This window comes from Ambystoma mexicanum, chromosome 10 (genome assembly GCF_040938575.1).
Source record: "Ambystoma mexicanum isolate Mex_15411 chromosome 10, UKY_AmexF1_1, whole genome shotgun sequence".
NCBI lineage: Eukaryota > Metazoa > Chordata > Amphibia > Caudata > Ambystomatidae > Ambystoma > Ambystoma mexicanum.
Window position 1 is genome coordinate 188,546,122 of NC_090932.1, and position 12,496 is coordinate 188,558,617.

The window sequence follows — 12,496 nt, forward strand, 5'->3', positions numbered from 1 at the left end:
CTCCTCCACAGTGAAAGGAGAGTGTGAGTTATTTGCCAGCCCGGTGGTCATTTTCTTAATATTGAACTCCGACACTGTGTGATCTTGGGCAATTTTCTGTGTCGTAGATGGGGAATCTGTAAAGAACATTTTACAACTAACAATTGATGGATTTGGGGAATCCCCTTCCTCCTCTGATTTTTTGCTGTCACCCTGTTCCCGGGGGCAGTTCTCAGAACCTGTTTGGGGGAAGGACACCTAAGTTTCTATCTTTTCTGGTTCACATTTTTGGGGTAAAATTGTTTCTTGATCTGGGTCGGTCTCCATACGTACCCTGTCCCACTTATGGTCTTTTGGAACCCATTTATCTTTTGGGAGGGATCCCCCATTTCTGAAGGAGAAGGTGTGTTTACCTGAGTTCTCCTGCGACTCTTCTCTTTCAAAGGGGATTATCTAGAGTTCCTCCACAAAGTGCATTCTTCTTTGGCCTCTCCTACTTACCTTTTGCTCTTTGGGTTCCAACATTTCGGTGGTCGAAGAGTCACTTTCAAGCTGAGAGTTTCTAGGGATTCTGTCTGGTTGAGAAACCTCCCCTCCACCCTGACCCCCTCCCCAGGAACCTTTCATTTGTCTGATGTTTCCTCATGTCACTTTCCTCCCCCGGGGTCAGCCCTGGGCTTTGGGGCATTCCTGGATGCAGGTTAGGTTGCAGGATGGACTGAGCTGCGAGACCTTTTCTGGGTTGTAGGGAGGTCTCAAGTCATACCTCCAAAAAGGATAACTGTCCCTTCTCCCGGAGTATCTTGGGTACTGGAAATTCCCCCCATAACTTTCCATCCTCAATCTCTCTTCTCCCGGGTTTAGGGATCTATTCTCCTGGAACCGGGGAGAGAGAGGAGAATTGTTTTGGAAGTTCTGGTTCAGGGGATATCTGGAGGAAACGTTCAGATTAGGAGGTGGAGTGATACTTCTCTCCTGAGGGAACTTTAGAGGGAAGTTTCCCAGGGCAGTACTAACCTGATTGTTCCCCCCCTTGGGCTGGGCGAGCATATACATACCCCAGGATTGGTTCGGTACCCTTGTACCTAGGGCTTACATAGGTGGCAGGGTCAGAGGGGGCATTCGTCTGAGGTCCTACCAGACTACCCTTCGATTTGGCTGGGTCCGAGGATCTCCTCTGCCTGTCATTTTGCTCGTTGGCAGAAGAAGTATTTTTAGGCCCCTCCATCTCCAGATCTAATGGAGGGCTAGTTTTGACCTCTGACACCTTCGCAGCAGTAGGGGTGTTAGATGATTTGGGGGTGTTTTTACTCTCAGTGGGCTTCTGGACATCATAGATCCTGGTGGCCTGTTCATTCACACAATCGAGGGTCCTGTGCTTGTGATGATCACGCACCAACTGAGTCATTATGTATTTGTGGAGCGCATGGAAATATGTAGTTATGAACTCATACTATTTGTGTTCTGAGCAAATGCCATCTTTAACTCTTGCACAAACTCCCTAGGCGCCTGATCCTCCCCATATTGCAAATAATATGGAGCCTTACAGGCCTCTTGTGGGTTCCTATGTGTGGAAAATATTTTTCAAAATGGCCACCTTATAGGTGGACCATTTTTAATGATTCCGGTCTTCCAGTCCCAAAAAGAAACTGGAGTACGCAGGAGAGAACATCCATTTCACATACTCCATACAATTTACGTCCTGTTTAATTCAAAAAGAGGGTATAATTTGTTCATACAATTCTAGATGTTCCCACACCGAATACTTAGCGTTTTTATGATATGGGGTCATGAAGCTCTTTATGGCCTTGATCTGTCTAATTGGGTCTTTGACAAACCCCTTTTTTTGTTTCCCTGTCTTCCTTTTTCTCTGCACCTGCACCCATTCACCATCTGACTCAGAGCTGCTATTGGTACTCCATTCCCTATCTTCCAAACGCTCCATATATCTATGAGGCTGGGAATACCTCCCAGAACCACGGGGTCTGGACTCCTCTTGCCTGTGCTGCAGTGAATTCTCAGGGCATTTCCCCGGCAGTCACCTTTTGGCACAGGATAATACTCAGTCTCTTCCTCAGACTGACTCAACGGTGTGGACTCCCCCCTTCCAGATAGTCTGGGGAAATGTTACCACTTCCCCTTAATGTAAGGAGCTTTTTAATATGCCTCTTCTGGTCTTAAACTTTGAATGTTCTTCTGCAGTGAAGCGAGCTAGGTGTTCTCTCTGCAATCTCATTTTTTTAAGTCCAGTTCCCTAATGTTCTCATCAAGGTAGTTTTCCTGGTCTGAAATTCTCACTGGATTATTCTTAACTTCCCAGAACACACTGGTCCGGCCATCTTCCCTTCTGTTTTATAGAGGTGAGTACTCGTCAATCTCAGATAAGGACTGGCCTTCAGGATCAGTTTTGCTAGGCCTTGTTAAGTCTAGGTGCCTCAAGTTTCCTTGGGTTTTGTAGGTAGAAAGCATGAGGTCAGTCACAGTCAGTCCATAGGAAGTTGTGCTTAACTGGCATGAAGTTCCTGATAGGGAGGGCATCACCCCTGGATCACAGGGCCCTTTCCCATACCCTGATTGTTCAAGGTGCCTCAGGGCCTGTTTGTAATTTTCAATTTCATTTGTCAAACCTTCACAGCTACTTCTCTCTGGCCTTATTTCCTGATGGTGTTCAGAGAGCTGACTTTTTAATTCTGAGTCCAGGGCCTGATTGATTTTGAGCACTTTACTCTGGGCCATTAATCGATCTTTCAATTCTCTGATTTGATTCTTACTTGACTCATTTTCATTTTGTGCGGCGTGCATGTGTGCGCATATTCAAAGCGGTTTGCTTTCAAAAGACCAAACTCTTTCTCTTGCGCACTTCTACACTGCGCTCCCTGTAACAGGTCAGCTTCTACTTGCCTCACATGTTCAATGAGTTATACATTTTCTTGCCTATTTCCCGTCAGTTCCTGAGAACCTGACTGACTTTTTTCTGTATCCATTTTCAACTGATGCACTTCCTGTGAAAGGACACTATTCTTCTGGTTAAAGAGTCTTTTTCCTTCACCAGTTGAATGTTCTGTTGTTTAAAGTAAGTACCTTCTGATATATCTGATTGAAGTCACTTTGGGAATCAACCCCTTTTTTAATTAACTGTTTTCATTTTTCAACTCCTTTTTGTCATTGAAAGGCCATGATGCCATCTAACATCCCTCTTTTATAAATATTATGATCATTTACCTTATGTTGCAGTGTACTAACATTTTCCACACACTCTTTATGTGCATCTTGGAGTGCAGAACACTGTGTTTCAAGCTCTGCACTCTCTTGCTGCTGGGTTTTTAACTCATCTTTGAGTTGTTCCATGAGGCTTTCTTGTTTTACCTTGAAACTGGTCTTCTAACTGTTTAAGTTCTTTTTGCGCCTCATTTAGAATCTCACTCTGACTCCACACACAAGCCTCACTCTTCTGCACTTGTTCTTAAATTAACTCTGAATTTCTAGATCCGGACATATAAGCAATCTCGCAGCCTATGGTATGTATAGCTCACACGATTAGCATCGACACAGGCCGCAGGCACGGCTAAACATCCATGCACGATAGAATACGTCTATGGCTAAGCCCATCCAGCCTAGTTTCACACATAGCCGCCCAGACTGAAACACCTGACGCACCCCAACACCTCTGCCACTAGCATACAGCGACCACCTCCTGAAAGGAACCCAGTATAGCTGGCCTCACATAGACTCTCTTGACAACAGGAATCTAGCTCTAACCCTCACAGAGCACCCACCCACGTGTCTGACCTCTACGGGGCTCCTTAGTTGAGCCTTGCCAGCCACCCAAGTCTTATAATGGCAAACATGCACACACGAATCTAAGCTAATCCCCTAGTATCTCTAACCACATAGACTACGGTCACCAAGGGCGTTGCAACCAAGGATAAAAGCACATTCAGGCCACATAAGTGGGGAAAGAGCGCTATATAAATAACAAAATACAATACAACTGCAGGTAGAAGTATAAATAAGCTATCAGCTGAGCCAATTGACTCAGTTCTTCTCGACCATTTCGGGTTATACAAAATGCCTCAAATGTGTTGTGCCATATCCCACCTTCACACCAAATATCAATTCATTATGATGTAACATCTTGCATCATTTTAGCTTGCCAGCTCCCTTCATCCGCCTCTGTCCACTCAACACAAATGAACCGCTTAGTAGGGGAATGTCTCCTGGTATCATCTAATTCAATTGCATTCATTTTTAAAAATGGCCTTTTTGCAATGTATTTTCTTTAGAACTTCCTTTGTGGAGGGGCAAAAATCACCCTATTGCTGCTCAATTTCCACTCACAGTGGCAAATCAAAATCAATTCTCACCCAATCTTAATTGTTCACCTATACACCTCCCTGCAGCACTTAAACAAAGCAAAGATGACTTTCCCTCCATCTTAATGCAATTACATCAAAATGAATAGTCTGTCACAATGCACTTGTCATGAGTCAAAATAGCCAGCCAAATGCCACCCACAAGCCCCCAATTTGTAACGGTTTTATTGAGAGGCCATCCTCAACACAGGAGCTCCTTCCCTCCCCAAGCCAGGTGCCACACAATAAGCGGTTTAAAGTCTGTTCTTTATTCATCTCATACCCATTGGATCCCTCCCCCTGAGCTACCAAGGAGCCAAGAACCAGGCCGGTGTACAGGAATATATTTGTATTTATTTGAATAATTGAAAATGCAGATCACACTATAACGACACACACCACCTTCTTTGTGGCTCCCAATGAAACTTCTTGTTACAGAAATAAATCACACATTGGTTGGGAAACAGAAATAACAATACTTTACTTTCTACAGAGCTCACTTCAAGAAATAATCAACACTGGTCAATGAACAAAATCCATTTGACATATGTAATGCTGTGCAATTTTGATTTTCATACACGCTTAAAAGGCTAGCAGTTTGATTTACAGATGTGTACAAATGTATATGGCAATTATTTCACCAACACATTTGCTTTAAAATAAACACAGGGTGATTTAGCAATTTGTTGTTCAGACTCCCCCTTACTTTGGTGTGTGTATTGGGGAAGCCAAACAGAAAAATGTAAATGATTTGGGAATTTGGGATTTCAGACCCCCTCCACTAAAAGCCCTGTGTTAGGGAAGCTGGACAGAAAGGTTGGGATGATTTTTAGGAATTTGGATTTCAGTCCCCTCTCCCCCACCCCCACTTAAAGGCCTGTGTGTGGGAAGCTGGACCAATAGGATTACCCAATTAATTTAGTGGCCATCGCACCCTGGGAGTGAGATTTGTTAATTTAGAATTTTAACAAAAATCACCCTGTGGTGTTCTGCCAAATGGGGAATTAATAAAATTAATCTTTTTAGTTAAAGAGGCTTAGGATCTACACAGTTTTCCCCCCACCCACTATAAAGGGAAAGTATTTAAGGCAAGCAGACTCAGCCACCTTTAGGTTTCAAATGGCACAATTCTACTCTCAAGGATGGCCCCAAGCTCTTCACCATAGGGCCCAGTCAGGTTTATGCCTCCCCAGCAATAGACAGCTCCACCCAGATGCAATTCCAGAAATCTCCTTTGGTGTTTCTTTGCGGCTGTCAGATTGTAATTTTTAGCAGCTCTCTGTCTCTCTCATAGTGCATCCACTTTATAAACCAGTGGTGACACCATCAAGATTTCAACATTGGGTGGTGCCCTGCAAGAATTCTCGCAACCAGGATTGGACAGTTGCCCTTCCCTCTACCCCCAAGTCCAGTCCCTCTCTAAGGATTGGTTTACAAGTCTAGAGCAGAAATATGACCCATTTGAAATCCCCTTTTGTTTTCATGTCAAGTTTTGGAAAAAATCTAGTTATGTGGCAAAACTTTGTAATTTAATATTAACCGCCATAATAAAGCATAGGCGTCTTTTCTGATGACGAGGGTGAAGGGGAACCTTCGGATTCCCACGTGCAAGCTCCCGACCCCACCAGACAGGCCGGCGGTGCTGTTACGGGAGCGACACCCGGCAGCATCAGCACAGACAAGTCATCCCACAAAAAACACACAACCCAAGGCCATAGGTCGACGACAACACTGTCTGCACAGTGTTGAGGGGAAGGTCCACCAGTTCCCTGTCCTCTGGGCATTCGCGTTCACCTCACGACAGGCCCCCAAATTCGAGAGATAAATCCAATTCGGACGCCGTGTCCAATACTGCTGCCGAAGACTGAACATCGAGAGCGAAAAACAACAATCTACAGTAAAGTCAAAATCGGCAAAATCCCTGCAGATTTCGAGATTGACTCATCTTGTAAAGAAACATGACAGAGAAACACTGTTAAAAGGGCGGACTTCGAAGAGCCACAAATCCCATAGGTAGAAATAGAGTGCATTCCACAAGGAGAAATAGAGTGTTACCCGGGGGAGGGAACTATGTCTGAAACCATGAAACACAAGAGACAGCCTACACCTGAACTACTTCCCAATCCTGTAACTATCCCAAGTTCATCACAGTGGTCTGCTGAGGATATAGACAGAGTGATGTCCTTTATGGACGATTTATTTGAGAAAAACCCTCAAGCTATAGGACATTTTCAGAACACGCTGCCAGCTAGTGGGGTGACCCTATCACAACCCCCAGCAAAAAGAGCCTGGTGAGACACCCTTCAAGACACACCTCAGCAGGATCCAGACCAATTTGACCTCTATGACCCCAATACAGATTCCAAGGATCAGAAGAACATAGGGGAGGTAGATCATTATCATGATGATGACGAAGTAGACGTTTACATCTTACCCTCTCCAGATCATGTAGACGCACCGGCTGACTCACTGGTAGATAACCAACTACAATTCAATGGGCCTCATTATGAGAACAGCGGTAGCCATGGAGCTATTAGCTCCATGGCTGTCACTGTTCCGGGCTCCATTACCGGGTTCCTGCAATGGGGACTTACCGGGTTACTCCGAGATAGGAGGACCCGGTAAGTCCTCCTTGCAGGAACCCATCCCCATTCCCATTTGAGCCCTCGTATGGCTCATTGGGAATGGGGAGGGAGGTAATAACGGGCAGATTACATCTGTCCCGTTATTGCCTCCCTCTTCCCCTCGCGGGACCCAGAAAGCACGCCTGGTTTTACCAGGTGTGCGATCCAGGTCCTGCGATGGGAAGCTTGTAATCGGCACTCCCAGAATGAAGAGGGCCGGTGCTGTACCGGCCCCCTTCATTCCGGGTGCGCCAGGGTCATAATGAGGCCCAATGACATGTTCCTAAAGGCAGCAGATCATCTCCACATTTAGACACAGGAAACAGAGATCGACAAGGATTTTGTCGAAGCACATATTGGGTGACAAAAAAGCAGTTACCGAATGTATCACCCTATTGAAATCAGTACAAAGGAGGATACAACCCTCTCTAGAAACCCCTAACCTAACATGGGCAGTAAACCCCCACATTGAGAAAATGTTCCGCCCAGTGCCTTCAGGCCCACTCTACATCAGGGGTCAATTAAAGCCGGACTCACTGGTAGTTAACACGACAAGGAAGTCATCAAAGGCCCCTCCTAATAAAGAGAGCAAAATATTATACACTTTCGGATGGAAAGTGCCCACCTCTGCAGCATTTCAAACATGAATTGCCAACAACACGACTCTGCTGGCCAATTACAACGCCACAAGTTGGAGGAAACAGCTACTTTAATGTCCTCAGCCCCAGAGCCATTAAAGTCCCAACTGTCCCTCGCAGTAGCACAAGGGAAGGCTGTGTCTAACTGCATTAAAAACAAATTATTTGACGCAGCTGATAATGCTGAAAGAATAATCGCAGAGGGCACAATTATAAAGCGCCATGCATGACTACATCAGTGAGGCTTTAAATTAGAGACACCGGCTACCCTCCTCAATATGCCGATCGAGCCACATGTTCTTTTCGGCAAGGCAGTAGAGAATGCATTAAAGAATGCAAAGGAAGAGTATGACATCTAATGTCTCTGGGCCAACTCACCAACAAACCCTCGGGCCAATGGGGTGGAAATCATTTTCGTCGCTTCAGAGGCCAAAGTTCTCATAGGGGATCCAGATACAACCAGAGTCAGGGTTCATCCTGGGGTTCCAATCAAGGACAATCCTCACAAGGCGTCCAGAGGGGCCAACGAAGATCTCACGGCCAGGGCAGATCCTCCTCTTCCAGGGGTAGGTCCACAACCCCTAACGCAATTACCACCCACTTCAGGTCCCCTCCCATTTCACTCCAGTAGGACGTATTACGCACTTCACCCACACATGGGAGGGAATTACCTCAGACAAGTGGGTGCTTTCTACCGTGGTGGGCGGTTATTGCATAGAGCTAATACAGCGGTCCTCCTACCATCCCCCACGACAAAGGACCACCACAAAGGAGCAACAGAGCATACTTCTAGAAGAGGTCGCAGCGCTGCTGTTAAAGGACGCCATTGAAAATCATTCCGGCGAACCAGGTAAACAAGGGTATCTATTCAACGTACTTCCTTGTCCCCAAAAATTCTAACTATGCGCCTGATATTAGATCTGCGCCCTGCAAACCCCTGTGTCAAGCCGCACAAATTCTGCATGACTACGCTGCAGGAAGTAATCTCACTGCTAAAGCAAGGGGACTATATGGCAACCTTGGATATGAAAGATGCCTATTTTCATATTTCAATGTTCCCAGTGCACAGAAAATTCTTGCGTTTCAAGATAGCAAACCAGCACTGCCAATTCAAGGTGCTACCCTTCGGGATAGCATCTGTGCCAAGGGTATTCACCAAGGTACTGGCAGTGGTGGCAGCACAACTGCGCAGGGAGACAGTCCCAGTGCACCCCTACCTGGACGACTGGCTGAGCACGGGGGAGACACCCCAAATTTGCAAGCAATATACACAAAGAACGATCAACCTTCTTTTCCAATTGGGCTTCTCGATAAACAAGACAAAATCAAGCCTTGTACAAAACAAGACCAAACAGTTCTTAGGAGATGTCATAAAAACAGAGGAAGGGCTAGTCTTTCCATCAAAGGAAATAGTCCAAAACATACTGCTGCAAATACCTCAGTATCTGGTTGGTCTCCAGATAATCGTACACAAAGCTATGCGTTTACTCGGCATGATGGCATCTTGCATTTACCTGGTCCCACACGCACGATCGCGCATGCGCCCGATGCAGGAGTAGTTGGCGAAACAGTGGTCTCAGGCAAGCAGTCAGTGGGATGATCTAGTGGTCATTTCGCCAATACCAGTACAAGCTCCACACTGGTGGACAAAAGAGAATATGTTGAAAGAAACACCTTCCACGACCCGGAGGTGCAAGCAGTGGTTACAACAGACACATCATTCTCTGGGTGGGGGGCCCATCACCTTCACCTCACAGCACGTTATGTGAACTCACATCACAGTACAGAACCATATCAACCTGCTGGAACTTCAAGCAATATTCGAGGCGCTCCAAGCCTTCGAAGCACACCTGACAAATCAGTTGGTACAAATTCTCCCAGACAGCACCAATGCAATGTTCTATATCAACAAGCAGGGGGGCACACATTCTCCAAATCTGTCCAAACTAGCTCAGAAAATATGGAAATGGACACTCAAATGGGGGATGTTCCTGACTTCCCAACATGTTCCAGGGGAACTCAACACCCGACTCGACAAATGTCGTAGATCACATTTTTTCATGGTGGGGTTACCCAACTCTAGACGTGTTTGCTACAAGAGGGAAACAAGCAATGCCCAGACTTCGCGTTGACGTTTCCTCAACCATACTCCAAGGGGAACGCCCTATGGATGAGTTGGTCATGGAAATTTGCCTACGCTTTTCCTCCAACTCCACTATTGAACAGGGTGGTGAACAAGATTCACAGAGAACAGATGACACTTATCCTAGTTGATCCATATGGTATCCACACCTGCATAAACTGGCGATGTGCGATCCGATCAAGCTTCCGTGCTAGACCAATTTGCTATCCCAGCACGGGGGAACAACATTACACCCTTCACATCACTCGCTGAACTTGGCAGCGTGGCTCCTGAGGTCATAGAGTTTGGACATCTTAATTTACCACACAGGTATATGGATATCCTCAAGGAGGCACGTAAACCAAACACCAGACACTGTTATTTAGACAAGTGGAGGAGATTTGTAATTTGGTGCCAGTCAAAACAAATAAACCCCATAGAATGTACTCCATCTCACATTCCTCATTACATGCTCCACTTGCTAGACTCAGGATTAGACTTTAACTCTATAAAGGTTCACCTGGTGGCTTTATCAGCATACACCACCTCTCACAATAAAGTATCATGGTGGATCATTCCCGTCATTAAGGCATTTATGGAGGGAGTAAAGAGACTACACCCTCCTATTTCAAAACCACCACTAGGCTGGGACCTCAATGCTGTACTTGCAAAGCTCATTGGACCCCCCTTTGAGCCTATTCATAAGTCAAACCTTAAACACCTCATGTACAAGACGACTTTCTTAGTGACTATAACCTCGATAAGAAGAGTCAGTGAACTTCAAGCATTGTCAGTGCAAGACCCTTTCTTTGTCATCCACAAGGACAAATTGGTATTGAGAACACACCCTAGGCTTTCACCTAAGTTTATTTAAACATTTCATGTAAACCAATCCATTGAGCTACCGGCCTTCTTTCAGAACCCAACAAGCTGAGCTGAGAAGAAAATCCATACACTAGATGCAAGGAGGGCGGTCCTTTACTATGTAAACAAGACCAGACCGTTCAGGAGAGCAGACCAACTGTTTGGGCCTCATTACAAGTCCGGCGGTAACCGTGCCTGAAATTCCGGCAGGTTACCGCCGGACTCGTATTACCTTTCCGCCTCCGTGTTTCCCGGAATTACCGGGGTATTACGACCCCGGTGACCCGGGAATTCCAGAGGCGGAATTCGGTAAATCCCCATTCCCATTGAGTCCTATAGGACTATAGGACTCAATGGGAATGGGGAAGTGGAAGGGGAAGTGGAAACACCGCCACCATCTCTTGATGGTGCCAGTGTTTCCACGTCCACCTGCAGGCGGGTGGTGTTAAACCCGCCAGCTCAGACCTGGCGGGAATGACACCTCCCATCTGCAGAACTCGAGATCACCCGGTATGGAAACATTGGTGGCGGCGGGTTTACCGCCACCGTTATTTCCATACCCGGTGACTCATAATGAGGCCCTTTGTCTCTGTAGCACCAGGCAGACAAGGAGACCACATTTCCAAAAATGCCAATCCCCAGATGGATAGAGCATACAGCTCTGCTACTCTTTATCAAGCAAGACACTGGGCCCCATTACACGGTAGGCGGTAACCATGGCGCTATTAGCGCCATGGTTGCCGCCGGTACCGTACCGAGTCCGCCTTGGTGGATGGCGGAATTACCGCCCTACTCCAAGGTGAGCGGGGGCGGTAATTCCCCATTCACCAAGGCCCTTCCCCATTCCCATTTTTGCCTCATAGGGCATAATGGGAATGGGGAAGGTGCTAATTACGGTACCGCAAATTGCAGTACCGTAATTAGCTCCGAGGTCCCTTTGCGGGTCCCGTCCTTAACACCTGGAAAAACCAGGCGTTAAGGGAGTACCCGCAAAGGGACCTCATAGTAAGCCGGTAAGGGTTTACCGGTACCGGTGCCCTTACCGGTACCGGTAAACCCTTACCGCCTACCGTGTAATGAGGCCCACTGCCTTTCAAACCAAGTGCTCACTCCACAATGGGTACTGGAGCTACTCTGGCCATTATTGCAAACGTCCTGCTGGACGCCATTTGCAATGCAGCTACATGGAGCTCAGTACACACTTTCACTCAGCACTACTGCATTGACGCACACTCTAAAGCAGATACTCAGGTGGGACAGGCAGTTCTCAAACATCTATTTGCTGCTGGACCTTCTCACAACCCACCTCCTCCTCCTAACACTGCTCACTAATATATGCATAGAATGTGATCTAAGCAGATTCCACAAGCCTCAGAAGGGATACATTACTCACTGTAATCATATTTCTGATGCTTGTGTCAACTTAGATTCGCATGCACCCACCCTTCCTTCCCTTGGAGTAGAAGGTGCATAGATGTTTTTCTGAGCTTTATCTGGGCTTTATCTGATACTTATCTGCTTTAATACATCTGCACTCACGCTACACTTCATGCAACCTCATGTCAGACACAAAACAATCTGAGGGACCTCGATGCGTGAAGGACCATGGGTACAGTGGACATTGCACTAGGGATAGTATTACTAGTCCCTTTTTGAGTTTCGAAAAACAACAACTGTAATACTCTGCAGCTTCCACTAAATGTCTGCCTATGCATAGCATGTCAATCTAAGCAGATACAAGCATCAGAAATACAACTACGGTGAGTAATGTATCCCATATATATATATATATATATATATATATATATATTCCGCTTCAGCTAATCTTGGGGAATTTAATAAGACAGCTGAGTCTGCATCATGTTGTACGGCTGTGTGGCAGTTTTCTGCAATTTATTCAAAACGCATAATAGTTAG

The 12,496-nt window shown here is 46.1% G+C and overlaps 1 protein-coding gene across 1 annotated transcript in view; it reads left to right on the forward strand.

Annotated features, from left to right (window-relative positions):
• The window catches only part of PEBP4 (phosphatidylethanolamine binding protein 4), a 1,711,365-nt gene that overhangs the window by 639,077 nt on the left and 1,059,792 nt on the right, over positions 1-12,496 (forward strand). The gene's annotated exons all lie outside the window — the stretch shown is intronic.